The sequence below is a fragment of the Triturus cristatus genome, chromosome 6 (genome assembly GCF_964204655.1).
Source record: "Triturus cristatus chromosome 6, aTriCri1.1, whole genome shotgun sequence".
In the NCBI taxonomy this organism is placed as follows: Eukaryota; Metazoa; Chordata; class Amphibia; order Caudata; family Salamandridae; genus Triturus; species Triturus cristatus.
Genome location: NC_140589.1, coordinates 941884140 through 941903690, shown reverse-complemented (window position 1 = coordinate 941903690; position 19551 = coordinate 941884140). Strand labels below are relative to the sequence as shown.

Below are 19551 nucleotides of genomic sequence, written 5' to 3'. Positions count from 1 at the left end.
AGCCGTTGGTGGCTCCCAGCTGTGACAGGCTGCATCCCTTGGTGAGTCAGGAGAGCTGCGAGGGACTGGGGACACAGCCATAAATGCGGAGGTGGTTTTTTTGATGTCCGCATCCTCGGTGGCAGTACAATTGGCAGTGGGATCTGGCTTTTTCCACGAGCGGCGGCTGCATTGCGGTGGCAGTTGCATTGAGAGCAAGACTGTACGGAGCAAGGGCTACCACGCGGACTGACGATCTGAGGGGCTGATCTGTGGTTGCATTATTACAGAGGCATACCGGGGCGAATTATCCAGAGATATAGTAACCTGAGATACGATTGGGATTGGTGGAAGCGGAACGCAACCAGAACAGGAAAGCGTTCTATGCGGCGGGAAGCGGCTGCTAGCCGGGAGGTAGGAGCGAGGCCTGGTATACGGAGAGATGGGAATTGATTGCCACTCGACTTGTACCGCCGCCTCAGAGACAGTATGGGTAAGACAGATGCCAGGCAGCCGAAACTGCATTTTGAGTCGGTGCGGCGTGGCACCCAGGCCACACACACCGGTCCGGATCACGAGGGACGCACTGAGACCCAGAGTGGTGCTGCGGCGCCGGATGTGGACGTCCAGAGCATTCTGCAGGAGATGCGGCAGGGCTTTGCCACTGTGGTGGAGAAGGTGGACCGCATGTCGACCAGAATGGATGCTATAGTTCACAAACTCGAGGGCCATGAGGAGAGGCTCACGGAGGCAGAACGGCGCATATCGGATGCGGATGACGCGACCGCCAGCCATGCCACGCAGCTTGCCCGGATGGATAACCTGCTGAGGGTAATTGCCGCAAAAAACGAGGATTTGGAGGCTCGCAGTCGGCGCAATAATATACGCGTTTTGGGAATTCCGGCATCCGCCAATGTTGGGAGGATGGAGGAATACATAGAGAAGTTGCTGTTGTCCTCTGTCGGTAAGGACGCTTTCTCCGGCCAGTTTATTGTAGAACATGCCCATAGAGCGCTGGGTCCGCGACCGCCACCGGGGGGCACTCCTCGTCCGATTATTGCAAGACTATTAAACTACAGAGACCATGATGTGGTTTTGCGCGCTGCCAGAGGGAAACAGTCTCTAGCGTACGATGGGAATACCTTTTCAATCTATCCTGACTTTACGCCTATGGTTCAAGAGGAGCGGCGTAAATTTCTGGAGGTCAAAGCGAAATTACGAAAGGCACAAATTGACTATGCATTGTTATATCCAGCGCGCCTCAGAGTGACATATCAGGGAAAACAACATATTTTCACCACGCCGAACCAAGTAGAAGACTTCATTAAGCAACAGAAAAGAGCGACTCGAAATGGTGGGGGAGGGCCAGCGGCACGGCGGTTGGTGTTGGAGGGAGAGTTGGAGGACTCCCTGGGAGCTGCTGCAAGTGGATCCGGAGAGGACATGCACGAGACTTGATGGCTCCTACTTTCGATGCGACAGGAGACGAGACTGGCTAAGTATTCTGGCTGCCTGCTGAACCGGTCGAGCGAATGATTTTGAACACCGGGCACCCTCTGACCCCTGGAACCTGAATGTTTCCTTTTGGGGGGACTTCTGTTTGTTTTGTGGGGCAAGAGGTGAATGTGCGGCTACCTAGTTGAAGCCCCCAGCAGGTGTCACCCCGGGGCGGTTTGCTGCACATCCAAGCTGGATGTTGTAGCATATACAAATGACCAGTTGGGGTTGGGGAGGGCGGGGGGGGGATCACATAGCTGGCAAGTTGGGGCTGCTTCAGTGGGAGGGGGCGGGAATTAAGGGGGAAGTTCCTGGTTGCAACATGTCTATATTCCAGAGGGGCGATAATGGAACTGGGCTGGGGGGGAGTTGGACCAAGTTAAAAGTTGTGCATCTCGGATTGTCTATCGACCTATGTGATATGGTGGGAGGCTGGATACACTACACGGCTGGGATAGTACATTGGGACATGTCTGGTGGTTGGGAGTATGGCTGATTGTGATGCAGGCAGTTTGAATATCATCACGTGGAATGTTCGGGGGCTGGGGGGATGCGCGGAAGAGGCGACAATTGCTTGCTTATCTAGACAGGCATCATACACACATTGCCATGTTACAGGAGACACACTTCACTCCCAAAAAGCTGGTGGGTTTACGTACAAATGGGCAGAACATAGGATTTTCTCATCCTATTCTTCCTATGCACGCGGGACGGCTATTCTTATAAAAAAGCAGGTGCCCTTTCATCTTGTGGGTTCAACAGAGGATACACAGGGTCGATATTGTATAGCGTGGGGGCGGCTGGGCTCAATCTCGGTTACATTGGCCTGCTGTTATGGTCCAAATGTGGATGATCCGGCTTTATTTACTGCACTATGGGCCAAGATATTTGAGACGGGCTCCCAACACATTATATGGGGTGGGGACTTTAACGTCACGTATAACCCAAAGCGCGATAGATCACACCCAGCCACGCACCATTTCACTAAGGCGGCTGGGGTTCTTGGGGACACAATAGACGCGTATCACTAAATAGATGCTTGGAGGCATGTACATCCCAACTCGCAAGAGGGCACACATTACACAGCGCAGGCTGCCTCCTGGGCGAGACTTGACTATTGGTTAGTGTCCAGGGGACTGGGACCCGCGATTTCCCAGGTGCAACATATGGCCAGAACGTACTCCGATCATGCCCCGGTTCGGCTCACGATGTCCTCGGCAGACCTTCGGGTGCCGCGAGGTGCCTGGCGGTTGCAACCTACCATGCTGCTAGATGAGGTCTTCCGGGGGGAACTGCTGGAGGAGGTGCAGGAGTTCTTTGCTCGCAATAAAGGCTCAGTGGACAGCGTTGAGATAATCTGTGAGGCATTTAAAGTGACAATGAGAGGGTTCTGCATGTCCAAAGGGTTCTGGGTGCTGAGGGATCTCAATAACACACTCAATAGATAGGAGAGGGAGTTGAAACTGATGGAGGAAGAGATGTCTCGGACCCCGGCTGCCAAGGTCCAGGCCTGATTCAGAGACACACTCACAGACTACATGAATACAGCGGACCGGGAAACACGATTTAGGGGAAAATAATGGAGGGCCCGCTGCTATGGAGAGGGCGAGCGGCCGGGGAAAATGCTGGCAACCTCAGTTATGAAGCCTCGCTTTTCAAATTACATCCTGGAGATTGAAGACTTAGAGGGGGAGGTGTACCAGGACACAGCTAATATTCTTAGTGCTTTTACGAGACACTATGGACGATTGTATACCACCACTAGACAAGATGAGTTAGATCTGGAGGGGTTTCTGGGGGATGTAGCGCTGGGGTGGCTTAGCGACAGGCAGAGAGAATTTTGATGTGCTCCGTTTGAGCTAGATGAGGTTCAGAAGGCTATTATGAGTATGCAATCCGGGAAGGCCACTGGGATGGACGGTATCCCTATAGAATTTTACAAGACATATATAGATATTATGGCCCCCGTCCTGTGAGAAGTCTATGAGGAATCGTTGGAAGTAGGCGTTCTCCCTGCGTCCATGAGGGAGGCACTTATAGTCTCACTGCTGAAGCCGGGGAAATCGCCCCGGCAGTGTGATTCCTATAGGCCACTTTCCCTCCTAAACTGTGATGCCAAGATATTAGCCAAGTTGATTGCCACGCGCCTGAGTTTGCTACCAGTCCGGCTTTGTACCGGGAAGGGTAACGTCCCACAACTTACGGACACTGTTTGCCATTCTTAATAAGGTCTCGCCTGACTTACCTCTCGCTGCTGTTTTTTTAGACGCCACTAAGGCGTTTGATTCAGTGGAGTGGGATTATATCTTTGCAGTAATGCTACGAATGGGCTTTCCCCCCCTTTTTTTGTCCTGGATCAAACTCCTGTACAATGTACCAGTGGCCAAGATCCTCATAAATGGACACACGTCTCCACCGCTGTCCATCACGAGGGGTACTCGGCAGGGGTGCCCGCTCTCTCCGCTGCTCTTTGCCATCGCAGTGGAACCCTTAGCAGCGAAATTACGACAGCATCATAATGATAAAGAATTGCGTTGTAATTTGCGGCAGATCCTTATCTCCCTATATGCGGATGATATTACATTATATATCCGGAGTCCCCATGAGAACTTGAATCCGATACTGCGGGAGTTTATAGTGTTTGGGAAATTGTCGGGGATTCATATAAATTGGAGTAAATCTAGTGTGTTCCCACTGACGCAGGCAACGCCTAAATTTGCGTTGGACTACCCCCTTGAGTGGTGTGAGGAGGAGTTGCGCTATTTGGGGATCCGTGTGACGAGAGACAGAGAGGAGCTTATGAGATCGAATTATGGTACTGCCATGACGCGGATTGCAGACTGTGTGACCCGATGGGTCGCACTCCCACTGTCCATGGCTGGACGGGTGTTCCTGATTAAAATGGTGATTCTGCTTCAATTACTCTACTTATTTCTCAATATCCCGTTTTATCCGGGTAGACACTTCTTTACGACGCTCAGGTCTGAGCTGACGCGACTGATATGGGGAGGTCGGCAACCGTGGCTGCAGTGGGATGTCCTTACTAGGCCCTCCTCACAGGGAGGGTTTGAGGTGCCAAACTTTGAATTATATTATCTCAGTGCGCAGGCCCACTATGCTTGGTACTGGGTGACGCAGCCCAGGTATATGCCTCAGGTGGCGGTGGAGCACTGGCTCGCACACCCAATACCGCTAGATGGAGTACTGTATGAACCGGTTGCACCTCGGGATAAGACGCCAACTACGGTCACCTGTACGGTTGATGCTTGGCGCCGAATTGGGCGCATCTTACAGACACCTATGCAGTACGCAGCTTTATTGCCGCTCACGTATCACCCTAATCTACCTCTATTGCAGGAGACACTGTTCCACATGTTTAGGGAACGAATGAGGATACAGAGGTGGGGGGACTTGTATCATGAGGGACAGTTCCGCTCCGCAGAGCAGATGCTACAGGGTCCGCAACAAACCCCACTTGATCTTTTTTCATATGTCCGGTTGAGGCAGGGGATTCGCGCTATTACTCCGGACTTTCCGCATGAACCACCGGCGTGTGCCCCAATGCAGGTCATGTTGAAATGCAAGACGGCCACACGGCTGGTCTCATTAATCTACAGAACGGTACACACTCAAAGGGAAATGCCTGACCCACTCTCCCGAGCGAGATGGGATACGGAGCTTAACATGACGCTTTCAGACGAGCAATGGGAGTATTGTTGTCTGCAGACTGAGAGAGTGGCTGCCAGCAGTAGACTCCGAATGATACACTATAGGTACCTGCATAGATTATATTATACACCGGTTAAAATGTATAAATACCGGTTGAGGGAGACGGACTGCTGTGCCAGATGTAGGGCCCCTGGAGCGGATTTTTTGCATTTGGTGTGGGAGTGCCCGGAAGTGACTGAATATTGGCGACAGGTCTTCGAGGCACTGACTAATATGGTACACACGCACATCGATCCCGCACCACTAATGGCGTTGCTTGGGAATGTCAGACCGATACAGGCAGCACATAGGAAATATGTGGCACTGGGGCTTTTAATGGCAAAGCGGAGAGTGGCCTGTCGTTGGGGGAGGGGCCGGACCCCGAAGTTCAAGGACTGGATTAATGACCTTGTAACTTGCCGGGAGCAGCTGGACACATACTCGGAGTTATTGCCTAGTGCCCCTAGACCGCGGAATATATGGGCCCCCTTGACCTGCTATCTGCTTGAACATCCGCAAGAGGCAAGGGGACAGGAAGCCGGGGGGGTAACACACTAGAAGGCTGGGGGCTCTGGTTCTGGGATGGGGGGGTGAGTGCAGTGCGGGACTGGCGGGTTGGTATGCTCTCGGATGTCAGACGCTCTTCCACGAATGTTGGGAGACTGGAATGTATATCATGTAGAATTTCAGAAGGCTGACCTGCAGGGTTCTACTTAATGATGGCTGTGATGATGTTGAACTGTATCACAAAGGGTATTCTAACTGGCCCTCGAGAGTGTCGTGGAATTTATGCCATGTGTTGATAATGTACAGCTTTCTGAGGACTATGCTTTCGATGACGCTGTAGATGTATTGCCACTGTATTATATAATTCTGTGCCATTTCTGATGATGCTACTGTTTGTTAATCAAAACCAAGAAACCAATAAAAAGAATAAAAAATGGTTTGCGCACTGCACATTTACTCTGCAGGCCCCAATTTGTATGTTCCACTAATTATCCCTTCATTCATCTATTTCGGGGATTCTTACCACCACATTACTTAATTAACGGCCTATTTTCCTAATTACTTGGTCGCAGTCTTTCTTTTTTCAGTCTTAATTTTCTCACTAGTACTATATCTATTTTCTTAGGATCCACTTACCATCTACAATTTGATTACTGTCATGATGCCCCCACGAATGCTCCTTGGGTGAAACACCGTCAACACTATGTGGGAGTGGAGAACATAAAGACATTGTATTAAACAGGTGGCCCACTAGCAGATAGCAAGCAAATTGAAGGAATCTTTCTGTTTCCAAATCCAATTATTCATTGTATTAGCACTGTGTATTGCCCACTTCATTGTCACTTTTAAGCTTTTCCTATCACTGCACCCACTTGCACTGTCTGTGTGTTCACTTTATACCCACCTGCAGTGCGAGCTCACTGTATTTCAGAGAGCACCATTGTTGTTGGTTGTAGATCATTTTTCTACAGTATATGACTCATTCCATGACATCTTCTGTATATAAAGGACTGGTGTACTGAATATGGGTCCCTGTTGATATTAATTTGCTTGTGATTGTATTAACAGACATTCAAATAATTGTACAGTGTCTATGCTGCTAAATTAAACCTAGAGGGAGCTTTATGTTTTTTTATGGTATTTGTAGAGCACAATATTCATCAGGGCACTAAGATGCTCTCTATCCTTTCAACTGTGAAATTGGAATACATTTATTTCAGCTGAGAAATTACATTATTCTCTGAAAAACCATGGGCCATATGTAGGTAAATTACATTTACCGATTCTTAAATACCGAATTTTACCGATTCGGTATTTATGAATCGGTAAATGTAATGTAGGTAAATAATTACCGATTCGGTATATGTCGGTATTTTAGAATCGGTATTTACCGATTCGGTAATGGCAACTGGCTTCCCATTCATTCCTATGGGCCTGGAGGCCCATAGGAATGAATGGGAAGCCAGTTGCCATTACCGATTCGGTAAATACCGAATTGGTAATGGGGGAGGCATCATCATGGGTGGCACCCCTGATTCGTCCATGTGTGCACATGTTGCACACATACATGCCCTAAGGGCATGTATGTCTGCCACATTGCACACTTCAAATTGCAAAAAAATGCTTTTTTACAGGTATTCGTCATTTACCATCAACTTTTAGTTGCTGGTAAATAACGAATCCCCACACCAACGACACACTCCCCCTACATATCATTTCAGGATTCGGTATTTACCGAATCGGTAAAATTACCGATTCGGTAATTTTATCGATTCGGTAAATTACCGAATCCTGAAATATGCCCCCTACATACCAAAAGTCTAAATACCGGTCGGTAACGGGATATTTACCGAAAATCGTCCGTTACCGACCGGTATTTGGCTTCCTACATATGGCCCCATATTTTTAGTTTTTTATTAAATCAGAGATGGTTGTTGGTAAAACAAAGATCTAGGGATAAAGTGTTCCACTGGGCTGCGGTCAAGTGTGAAATTGAGAGGCCACCTGATATACATTTTTATATTAGCATAGCTTTGGCAAGTGCAAGGTTCCTTGATTTCAGACCATGCGCTGAATTATAAAATTCCACTTTGGCATGTAGGGTTTCAGGCCCAGTGTTATATAATGTTTTTTGGTGTATGCAGTGAAGTTTGAATCTGATTCTTTTGCACATAGGCAACCAGTGCAAGGTTGTCAGGCAGGCCGATGCCCAGCTGTATCTGTCCATATTGCAGACAAGCTTGAATCACCTGATGTCAGGTGAATAAGTAGTCTGCCATACCCATATAAAGGGCATTACCATATTCCAATTTACTAGTTATAAGAGCTTCTACTATTGTTCTTCGCCAGTCAAGTGGTACCCCCAGAACAACAATTTCAATAGTTTGAGAATACCAAAGCATTTGCCACAAGTGGCATTGAGGTCTTTCTGCATGGAGAGTGAATCGTCAATGATGACCTTCAGATTTCTTTCTGATTTCTTATGCTTTGGATCAACTCCTAGCAAAGCAGGCCACCAGGAGGAGCCCCAAATCCGGTGGACCCTCAAATAGTAAGATCTCTGTCAAGCCATGATCTGTCATCCAGTTTGCTACTTCAGATAGGAAGGGGCATATTAACAATGCGGCGATAACAAATTATCGCCGCTTTAGCTGCCGTTTTCGGCCGAAAAGCGGCGATAATTTTATCGCCTTATCAGCAAAGACACGCTATCGCGTGTTTTGCTGATTTTGCTCCCGTTTCCAGCACGCCTAGCTTTGCATCGCTAATGAGATGCAAAGTAGGCATGTCTGTGGAAACAACATGGGTAAATATCACGAAGGCAGCTTCGTGATATTTACAATGCGGGGAAGCGATTATTTAAATCGCGCTAAGGATGCCTTAACGCAGGAATTTAACGTCTGTTAAATTCCTGACTAAGGCATTCTTAACATGGGGGGTGGATTGTGTGGCTAAGACCACAGGCCCCTATTATCAAGGGTATCGCCGCTTTCCATGGAACATCGCTGGAAAACCAGCGATGTTCCATGGCAAACATCGCTATTGCTAGGATAATTCTCGCCATTGCGCTGAGCGTTGTTAATACAGCGCTAGCATGGCGATAACTATCTGCGATAGCCGGCATTAAACATTGTAACGCTAAGAGCGTCCAGCGATATTTATCGCTGGCCGTTGATGATATGCCCCGAAATTAGTTATTTTACCTCAGGTTTCAACATGTCTGACCCCAATTGATGTAACCAGCTGAGTGTCGTCTGCATACGAACAGATCTCAAAGTCCCATTTACTAACAATTTTCATCAGGGAGGAGACGTAAATATCAAAGAGTGCCGTGTCCAGGGAAGAGCCCTGAGGGACTCTGCAAAGCATTGTTGCTTTATGATTACTGCGTAACCTATCCTTCCTAGGTATATGGGTTGTTTCTGTGGTGATTAAAGTACTGGAGAATAGTATGGCCAAGCTAAGTGTGAACTGTCTGTAACCAATGCCTCTAGTTTTTACCTTTTGGTTCCCATGTGCTTCCCTCTCTAAAAGTCCAGTGAGTGTACTGCGGTCCACACCAGCCACGATGCCTCTGTGTGATTTATGCTATGCAAAGTACTCCAAGCTTCTCCTAGGCGACACAGGTCCTGTATTTGGTTACAGAGTAGTATAGCAAGGAGGGTGACCTTCAGTATCCCACCCCTTCGAAGGAGATTCATTTGGACACTCACTGCTGCAACTATTAGGGAAGTCCCTCACCACTGTCTAAAAGCAGGTAGGGAGTGTGGCATCAAACTGACAGCGAAGCGGGTATCATGCTGCTAGTGTCTCTTTAACTGCACATTTCACCCCAGCCACAGGAAGGGGCCCGAGCCCTCACAAATATGGGTGAGTCAGGTTCTCAGGGCCACCTGCAGAGAATCATGCGGTGACATGTTAACTGCCATGCTTTGCCTGTTGGCCAAACTATCTCCAGAGCAGGCCTAACTTTAGGACACTCATTATGAGTGTGGCAGTGTACCACCCGCCACGGGATACCACTTCTTCATACTATGAGAGGTCTATTGTTTTCCAACGTGAAAATACGAGACCTGAAAACATTGGTCCCAATTTTACTGCTTGCAGATCCCACAACCCACTCCAGAACGAGGCCACAGCCTGCCATGGACCCGATGTGCACCCCCCGATCTTCATCATTACTAAGCCTGGGCAAAGCACTACGCTACACTCGCGTAGTTTGCGAAGTTTGCGCTACTTCGCACTACGCGAATTGCACGTAGCACAGTGCAAACACGTGTAGCGTAGTGCAGCGGTAATTTTTTGCTTGCTCGCGGTCCTCGACTTCAAGTTGGCGTCCGCGAGCAAGTAAAATGACATCCCGGCGAGACTTTTTCCTTGTTCGCGATCAGCAACATCGAGTTGCCGATCGCGAGCGTGGAAAATGAGCCTCCCGGCGAGATTCTCAATGCGGGGAGGTCAGGTTGCTCATTGCGAGTGGTCGCGTATGCTCGCGACCGTTCGCGATGAGAAACTACCAGTCCGCGTTGAGAAAGCTGCTGCTCGAGTAAAAATGTACTCGAGTGTCAGAAAACTACAGCTCGCACTGTGCAAGATGACGTTTTCAATGATTGCACAGTGCAAGATGCTTGTCCGCACTGTGCAATCATTGAAAACGGCATCTTGCACAGTGCGAACAGGGTACTACGCAGTTCGCAAAGTGCTACGCGTAGGTCGCGTAGTGAGAAGTGCACTTTGCGTAGCTATGTGTTGCGCTACTTCGCGAACTACGCCCAGGGTTACCCCTGCTAACATGTACCACCTGCTCAGGGCAAGTATTTAATATCAGCAGAATAAGGGGAAACTGCATTTTTCAACAAGTATTTAGTACCCACCCTATTGACTATAACTCATACTAGCTGGAATCCGTGATCCTGGCCCTAGTATCCCTGCACTTAAACCCATCAACCGATAGTTAGGGCCTGTGCGCCAGCATGTGTGTTAAGCACAGCACATGTATTTCTGTATTCAAGACCCTAGCTCCTTTCTGCAGCTGAAGCGCTCAATAAAAATATGCACCGTTATAGACCGATCTAATGTTTCATTAAATAAACTCAATTGATAGTATTTTTGTTCACTTAATACGGTCACTCTCACTCCTTAAATGTGAAACATGAGACTACATTCTGGGTGTAATCAAGTTTTTCTATTTTTATACTGCATTACTTGCATAAATATTTGCTCTTCGACGTTCACAGAGCGGAAAACATATTCCCCCTGATTTTTCTTCTCGTAAGAAGTTTCTATAATGTATATCCCGAGAGCCTACGGTAGGGACTTTGGTATTATTTGCTTTTGGCTTCAAAATGTCATTCAATGGATAATTGAAGCAAGAGGCTTGTGGATTTGCTTGCGAATATTTCATGCTGGAATCTGCAGAAACTTGTACGTGGATGTGTTTTAAGTCTTTTAAATATTTGCATCTCAAAGGTGCAGCACCTCTTCTGCTCTTTCAGAAATGTCTGCTAAACAATAGAAAAATGAGAATTCCACTGAAATCCTTACTTACAAGGGTAACCAGCTGTTATTTTGACCGCCGATAATAAATTCCTCCTGCTTTGATGGGACTAGAGAATTTACTGCACATCTATCATTGATTCATGCAGAGCCAATTCACACTGTTCTTGAAAGTCAGAATTTATTGCTGCTTTTTAAACAGAATCATAATGGGGTTGTTGTAAATTTATGCCATCAAAGTGCTTGGCCTTGATTGTAAGCTGGCAAAAGTCCTCACAGTTGACATACAGTTTTCATTCTTGACGCAGAGAGCTTCCTCTAGTTACCAGGGACTGTCAGCAGTTTCTGGATTCACTATAATTAGGGCCATATGTATGAAATTTCAGATTTGTGATTTCCAAAAAGCGAATTCGTAGAAATCATTATTTGGGTATTGCAAAACGCCACTATGTAACCCCCGTTTCTACAAATAGCGATTCCTGTTCTATGGATTTACAATCGCAAATAGGAAATCTCAAAATTGTGATTCCCTATAGGAAACTGAGCTTTTTTATGCAGAATTATGATGTCAGACCAGGAAGTGTACAAATATAGGGTGTGGCCACCACCCAGAGGACTAGTAAGGTAATGGAAGCAAGAGTGCTCTTGCGTCACCACTGCCAGTGCATAACACCATTCCTGGATAACACCATGGCTACAGAAGATGGGAACAAGGACTCTAGGAGCAGGAAGAGGGTGATAAAATTATCTGAGAAGGAGCTGGAGATCCTTACAGAAGAATGTGTCTTCCATATGGACCAACTGTTTGGAAAGGCCTCCTTCACAGTCCCAGAGAGCCAAACAACAAGGATCTGGGCTAGCATCCTGGAGAAGTTTAACTCCCTAGGAATCACTCAGAGGACCATCCCAGAGATCTGCAAAAGGTGGTATGACCTGAGGTCTCACAAAATAGAGATGTTGGCCAGTAGGATGGCTGATGGACGTGGAACAAGTGGAGGCCCCTCAACCCCTGCCCCCTCCAACTCCCCTGGAGACACTCATAGAGGGAATCCTGGAACCGAAGAGTGTGGTGAGTGAAGCTGACATCGACACCTCTAATCCAGTAGGCACCAGCCAGGCTAAGTCATGTTCTCTGACAATGCATCATGGGAGTTGTAGTACGCTTCAGTTTCTTGCTGTACTGTGTGCTGATGACTACACCAAACATAGCTGTACAACATAAACATCTTACAAACATATGAAGCAGAGTCACAACATCATTGTGGACAAACATAAACCATTTATTTACATGAACTATTTACATGCATTTTGACAGGTCACAGCTTGAACGTGTCAGGGACCATTGCACCCAAAGGGGCTACTGACACAGATATGGTCTTTAATGACACAACACCACCATCTACTCAGTCCATTGTGGAAAGTGAGGAGGGACAATCACAGCACAGGGACCCCACAAGATCAAAGGGCAGGACATACAGAGAGCACAGAGGCCAAACTGCAGCAGTCCATACTGAGAATGTGCCACAATGGGGAGAGTTCCTTGTGTATGGTGTATTGGAGAAGTCCATTATCTCCGTTTAGCGCCTGCAGACAAAACAAATACGGACTGTCAGTAGGCATCTGCTACGAATGTCTAGGTCAATGCAGAATTTAGAGAAAGGGCAGGACCAGTAGTTAGCAGCAATGGAAAAGGGCCAGAGGCACAATCTGTACCTGGCAAGGTTTGATTTGTTCACCTGGTCCATCACCCACTTGGCAGTAGCCACAACAATGCTAGCACACCAGACTTTAAACATTCAGACTGACATGGGGCACTGCTGTCAGTACGTTGCACGTGGGCTAGTGCAAGTAACCACAGCCCTTGAGAATACCCAGACCCATAACCCCAACATCCTGAACCGACATGAGAGTGAAGAGGGCTCTAGCCTCATTGGTATGTCCGTTCAGAAGGCATGCAGTTCCAGATGCTCACACTGACACAATTCTGGGACTGACATGTCAACAGTCCCACAGCCTTGTGCTGCTGACAAGGCACCAAGCTCCAGAGACCGGAAGAAGTAAATCACTGTACATCAGAGGATTGAGTCACCTTACTTTTGTTTGGCATTACTTACTTTGTTGTTTCTTTTTAACAATGTTACATCCACAAGGACACAGTTGATCCTTGATTTAAACAATGTTGTTGCTACCCGAATAAAAGGTGGTCTCCCAGTTATACACCAATCATTACCATCATGTGTGATGTCTCATTATAGGATGTTTTAATTAGTCTTACCTCAGAAATAGTTGTTGGTGATCTCTGTGTGATGTACACTTCCCTCTGCTGCATGTGTTACCCCCTGCTGCACCTGTAGTGGTTTTAAATCATCTTCAGTGTCGGAATAAGGATCTATGAAGATGCTGTGCAGACCTTTCTTCATTGCAGTATTGTGCATTATGGCACATGTGGTGATGATCTTGCAGCATTTATCCGGTCTGTACAATAATGCCCCGCCGGAATTCTGGAGACAGCCAAACTGGAACTTCAGGATCCTCAAGGTCCTCCCTATGATATGATAGAGCACATAGTCCTGTGTGCCCTGTTGTACTGCCTTTCACTTCTTGTCTTTGGAGTCAGGTGTGGTGTGAGTATCCAGGGATGTAAGACATAATCACTGTCATCTTAAGAGCATGAAAAGGAACAAACACTGTCCTGGCCACTGTATTCAATGAGTCTGCAATTCTCTTACCTAGTACGAATTCTCTTACCTAGTACAAAACCATCACCAATCTCACCCTGTGACAGTCGGTTTTGTATCCTACTGAGGCAGAACATGAAGCAGTCATGGGTGCTGCCTGGGAATCCAGCCACAAGGTCTGTTATGATACAGGAGTCATCACTCACTACCTGCACATTGAGTGAGTGTGGGAGGGCTGGGTAGACAAAAAAGCAAGGAGGCTGAATGAATCTTTTAATGTTGGGGTTAGTTTATTTCCAGATAGTTTACTGTAGATCTCACTGATATCAGACCATAAGAAAAGAGTCCCTTTTGATCTTCTTCTTTCTGTTCTTCTCCTTATAGGTCTTCGTCTTCTAGGAGGGTACCACCCAGAGGCTCGAAAGGCAAAAAGAAGAAGGTAGCGGTAAGTGTGAGTACTTCGTTTAAGTTAGGATAGGTTCCTTCACCACCTCCGGTGTCGCCCTGAGTTCTATCTCTCTAATAAGTAACATGAGTAAAAAAAAACATATAATAAGTAAAGAAAAATACATTTGCCAGGGTTTTCCTGATGGAGGTCCTTTGCAACTTATGCCTCCTGGTTCGAAAACCCTGATGAGGGGTAGAATATGTCTGAGAAACAAGGAAGAAAAAAAACACAAAAAGAGGGAATCCTTTTGGCTTTGTGTGGACTACCTTTACTCACTTATAAGCAGCTTTTATGTAATTTAGTTAGACTCTTTTTTTTCCTTGGTATGCTTTCGAATACTACTGTCTTTTTTCAGGGTGACCCTCTTCACTGCCAACTTCACTCCTAATGCCAGCTTGTATCTAAGGTATCCCTGCTCAACAAGAGTCCCCCTTAATTTGGGCCGGCTGAAGTCATGCATCGATTATATAACCAGGAAGTTACGGGGAAAGAAAGGGAAAAAGAAGGATAAAAGAGGGGAGAAAAAAAATAAACTTTTATACCCTCCCCCATTCCCTGCCGTTCTCTCCTCCCCCCCTTTTTAGTCACGTACTGAGTTGCAGCAGCTTGCACAAGTCCTCCTCTGGTGCCCACCACTCCTCGCTCCACTCTTCCAGGGCCTCAATGTCTTCGGACTTCAAGTCGCCTGTATGAGCATCTCCTATGGACTCCGCGGTCTCGCTCTCTTCAGCGTTTTTCGGTCCTTTTTCCCCAGACTCCCCACTCTCTGCGTCTTCTGGGTTCTCCAAGGTCCGACTCCAGCTTCCGTCTTCCTCTTTCTTCCCTTGGGCTTCGTTGGTTTCCTTTTCTGCCCTGTTCATGCTGTCTGATTGGTCCCTTGGGTCTTTAGCTCCTCCTGTCGCCTTCACGGAACAAGATGAATCCTTCTTCAATATTGTGATAGTCTTTTTTTTCTTTCCAGGTTCTGCAGTCGGCGGTTCGGGGAAGAGGCGTCGCCAAAGGCGGTAAGTAGGTAGGGTTTGGGTGAATATTCCCTGGTCTCCCCTCACATCAAGCTTTTCCTGTTCCTGTATATATATTCAGTTGCTTTGGGTAGACATTTGGCAATATGTGTGCCATCAACACAACCAATGACATTGAGGTACTGTGCTACCCTGTAGAATATCAATTTGCTTTGTTGCAATAATTGGGGCTTATTGGAGAATGAGATATATTGTTTAACTTTGCTCACCATGAAGTCCAGAAACCTGAGGAAGAACCTGTAAAAGGCACTTCGGGATACCTCCTCTGCCACTGCTATGACCCCTGGTAACTTCTAGAAGCAGGTGTAGGCAACACAATACCTGCACATGTGGTGAGATTGTGTTGCTTCTGAGTGCTGGGGCCTGTAGCTGAGGTTCTAACTCAGCATTTAAATCAAGTATTATCTGACTAGTGAGTCTGTACTTCTCATAAATCTCCTCCTCAGCCTGTTCAAGCAGGGTGACCCTCACCCTGAATATCCTCTCCTGTCTCCTCCTCCTACTCTGCCTGCTAGCTAAAATCCAGATCCTCCTTGCCAGAGCGCACAGAGCTGCCATTGTGAAAGAGTCTGATGCATTTTGGGTGCCTTTTTATAGTTTGTACCTGGTTACTACCTGATCCAAATCAATGGTAATAGCATTTCCTAAATGGGCATTTTGCGACTAGTCTCAATTAGGAAATCTGTTGTACATGCGGTTAGCGATTCACAATTGGAAATGGCTGTTTGAGATATCATCTTTTATGATTTCCTTAATGTAGTTTCTACTAGGTAGGTATGCCTTACGTACATTCTGAAAAGGCATTTTGCATTTGCTAACGGCCCGAAATTGCAATTGGCACCATTAGGAAACGCAAAATGCCTATGTACAAATGACCTTTAATCTTGTTCAGGGCACAGTAAAAGAATCTATTAGATTAGATTTTTTATTTTGTTTAAAACCTTGGATTTTGACTGAAGTACTAAAAGTCAGAAGCAAAATGTACTATGACATCCCAGATGGCATCACTCAAAGCATGTGGCTGAAAAGTAGCAGCAAATTGAGGCACCTTATGCATAAGCCACAAACATCCATATAACATTTTAAAAGATAGTATTATTTTATGATCATATATTTATTGCTTTATTAGTTAATAGTTTATATCATGGTCAATCACTTGACAAAGTATGAAGGTGTTTACATCCCAACACACCATCACTGCGAGGGTGTACTGGCACTGAGCAGGTGTGTGTGCTTAACCCTGACTCTGGTAGGCTGGTTAACTGTAAAACCAGGTCATCTGCTTTGGCAAAATTCAAGAAGAGAGAAGGAGGCTCTGATGTGGGTGGAGGCCACTACATTTAGGAGTGATGTAAGAGAATGCCTGCCCTTCTGGCCCGTTTCTGTTTATACAGTGGATATGTGCAAGTCCGACCTGGGTGGTTGGCGGAAGGAGATAAATTGTTCAGGTAAATGGGGCCTAAGTTGTGTAGTGCCTTGAATGTGTGTGCGTGGAGTTTGAAATCAGCGTGCTTCGGTATCGGGAGTCAGTGGAGATCCCTGAGGTGTAGTGTAATGTGATTTTGGTGTGGGAGGTTAAGAATGAGTCTGGCTGCCGAGTCATGAATGGTCTGTAGTCTTCTAATGAGTTGCTTTGTGATTAGTGCTACAACCATGTCATAAAACCAACAAATACATGTAGGGATTTCTGTAGGCTATTTGCTGCCCTAGCAATGAGGACAGCATCCTCTGCGTATAAAAGTGTTGGGATAAAATCACAGCCAATCTTAGGATAATCAAAGTTGTTCTCCAACAGATGTACCTCTAAACCATTGGTATAAATATGGAATAGGAATGGGGCCAGGATACAGCCCTGACAGACGCCTTCTGCCGATAAAATGGACTTTGTTTTCTCACTGTTGGAGCCATAGTGTATCTTACCTGTGGTATCCAAATGTAGATTATGCAGTAGGATGACTAATGGTTCCTCTAACTCCATATTTCCCAGCATAGTCCACAATCTATCATGATTGACAGAAACAAACGCACATGACAAATCCATGAAGGCAAGATGTAAAGAGATCTTCATGGACTTAACATATTTGCTGACAATCAGTGAAAGAATGAGATTTTGCTCTACTATGCCTAAAACCATGTTGAGTTTTTTGAAACACATTATTGACAGAGGCCCAATATTCTAAGCGGGACAAGAGGACCCTACCCAATACTCCTACGGCTGAGTCAATCAATGAGATCAGTCTATAGCACCCTGGATCATTTTTGTCACCCTTTTTGGACATTGGGACCACTATTGCCGCTCTCCAAGAGGCTGGCAAGGGTCTAACGATGGCGGCTCTAAAAATGTTTGTTAGCATTGACGCCTAAAGGCTACCATTTTCAGTAAAAAGGTCAATGGAAATCCCATTCAGACCTGGGCCTTTGGAACAAATGCCTTTGGAAATTGCATTCTCCACCTCTTCTACTGAAATTAAATTACTTAAAAGAATTGCTTGTGCCATTTACTGGGTCCCTTCAGGTTCCTGGTCACTCAAACCATCCACATTATTTGCAGGATTCAAAATGTTCATAAAATGTGCTACCCATGTGCCCCCAAAATTAGGGAATCTATTTTAACAGAGAGAACCTCTGCATACATTGGACGGTTAATAACATCCCAGAACTTCTTCATGTCTTTAAGAGACCCTTCTGTCTCTAGATATGACCAAGCCTCAACTCCTCTTTCCTCTGTTTAGTGACAGCTTTATATTTCTTCCTCAGTGCCCTCTCTAAATCTATACCATGTGGTTTAGCTAAAAGGGCACCTTTTAGGTCTGTATGGGCTTTGTGCAAGCTCTGTTAAACCAGTGTAGTAAAGGAGTCTCCTTAAGGTGATAGGATTTTACCATAAGTTCAGATGAAATAGCCGCTTACAACATTTGAAAATTCTGTTAAAAAATGGCGGGTGGATTCTCATGGCTTAAACAACTGTTCATTAATAAGCTCGGAATATTTGCAGAATATTTTATAGACAAAGACCCAAGAGGCTTATTCAATCCCATTTTAGCCTAAGACGTTGGTTGACATTGTATCCAATAGGAACCCCAGACAGCTAGGACCTCCCTGTTTGTATTTTAAGAGACGCTGTTAAAGGATTATGATTGCTGGAGCAGTGAGGAAAGATTTTGTAATCCCCTACAATGCTAATAAAATTACTAGACATTAGCATAAAGTCAATTACACTTGCATGACCCCCCCCCGACAAAAGTCGGACATTGCCCAGCGGAAACGCTTGCACAATCACATAGGAAAGAAAAATCATGTGAGGTCATAATTCTATTTAACATGTCTCCATAAATGGAATGATTGAAATGAGACAATGGATGACCATCCTTATAGTCGATCCCACAGACTCACGACCCACTACCACATAATACATAGAGGATGCCTCAAAGATGTAACTTTGAAAATTTCCTCTTGTCGATGATCCACTACCTGTGAGTTACGATGATCGAAAATATTATAATAATAATTTGTAATTAACAGATCTACAGGGCCTAAATTAGACAAGAGCCGTAATTGATACCAGGCAGAAGAACATACAATATTGATTTTCACCTAAGCATATTTAGTGGACAAAACAATTGCTACTCCACCCTTCCCCTGCCAGAAGTAACAGGGCTCGCTGAAAAATAAAATAAATGAAACCCATTGATATGAAAATCTAGTACTGACCATGTTTCCCGCAAACATGTTAAATCAAAACCAGAGACAAAGGTTACCCTGTCCTCGTACTTCAACTTTGAGTTGATCCCTGTCATGTTCCAGGATAAAACAGCACATTGAGAATCAGGACCATGGGCCGTAGAAGTCATATCATTATTGGGCACAAATTGATTCCCTATTTGATGATCCAGGGACCGAAACTCTGCACCCTTAGTTGTAGTACTTAAGGCTTCTGGCCAAACAGGCGGTTGACTTCAATCCAGTTTCGCTAATCCTGATAGATCTTCAAATCTATTTGCATGGGCAAAAGGGGCCAACAAATTGGTATGTATCTCTGGTTGCCATTTTGCCTAGGCCTAAAAGGATTACTAAAAGTAGGGCCCATTGTAAAACTAGGTGAAGGAGGATAAAATTATCCCAAAGGACGTCCGTGAATATTACCTGAATTTGGTCCCATATTTACATAAACCGAACATGCTCAGGATCTCTGAAATTGAAAAATACGCAATCTCCC

The 19551-nt window shown here is 45.9% G+C and overlaps 1 long non-coding RNA gene across 1 annotated transcript in view; it reads left to right on the top strand.

The window, feature by feature from the left end:
* The window catches only part of LOC146820820 (uncharacterized), a 285018-nt gene extending 269699 nt beyond the window's left edge, over positions 1-15319 (top strand). Inside the window, exons 3-4 of the long non-coding RNA XR_014962630.1 lie at positions 14250-14310; positions 15275-15319. This is a non-coding gene — a long non-coding RNA (uncharacterized LOC146820820). The remainder of the gene's footprint in view (positions 1-14249; positions 14311-15274) is intronic.
* The last annotated feature ends 4232 nt before the right edge of the window (positions 15320-19551 follow it).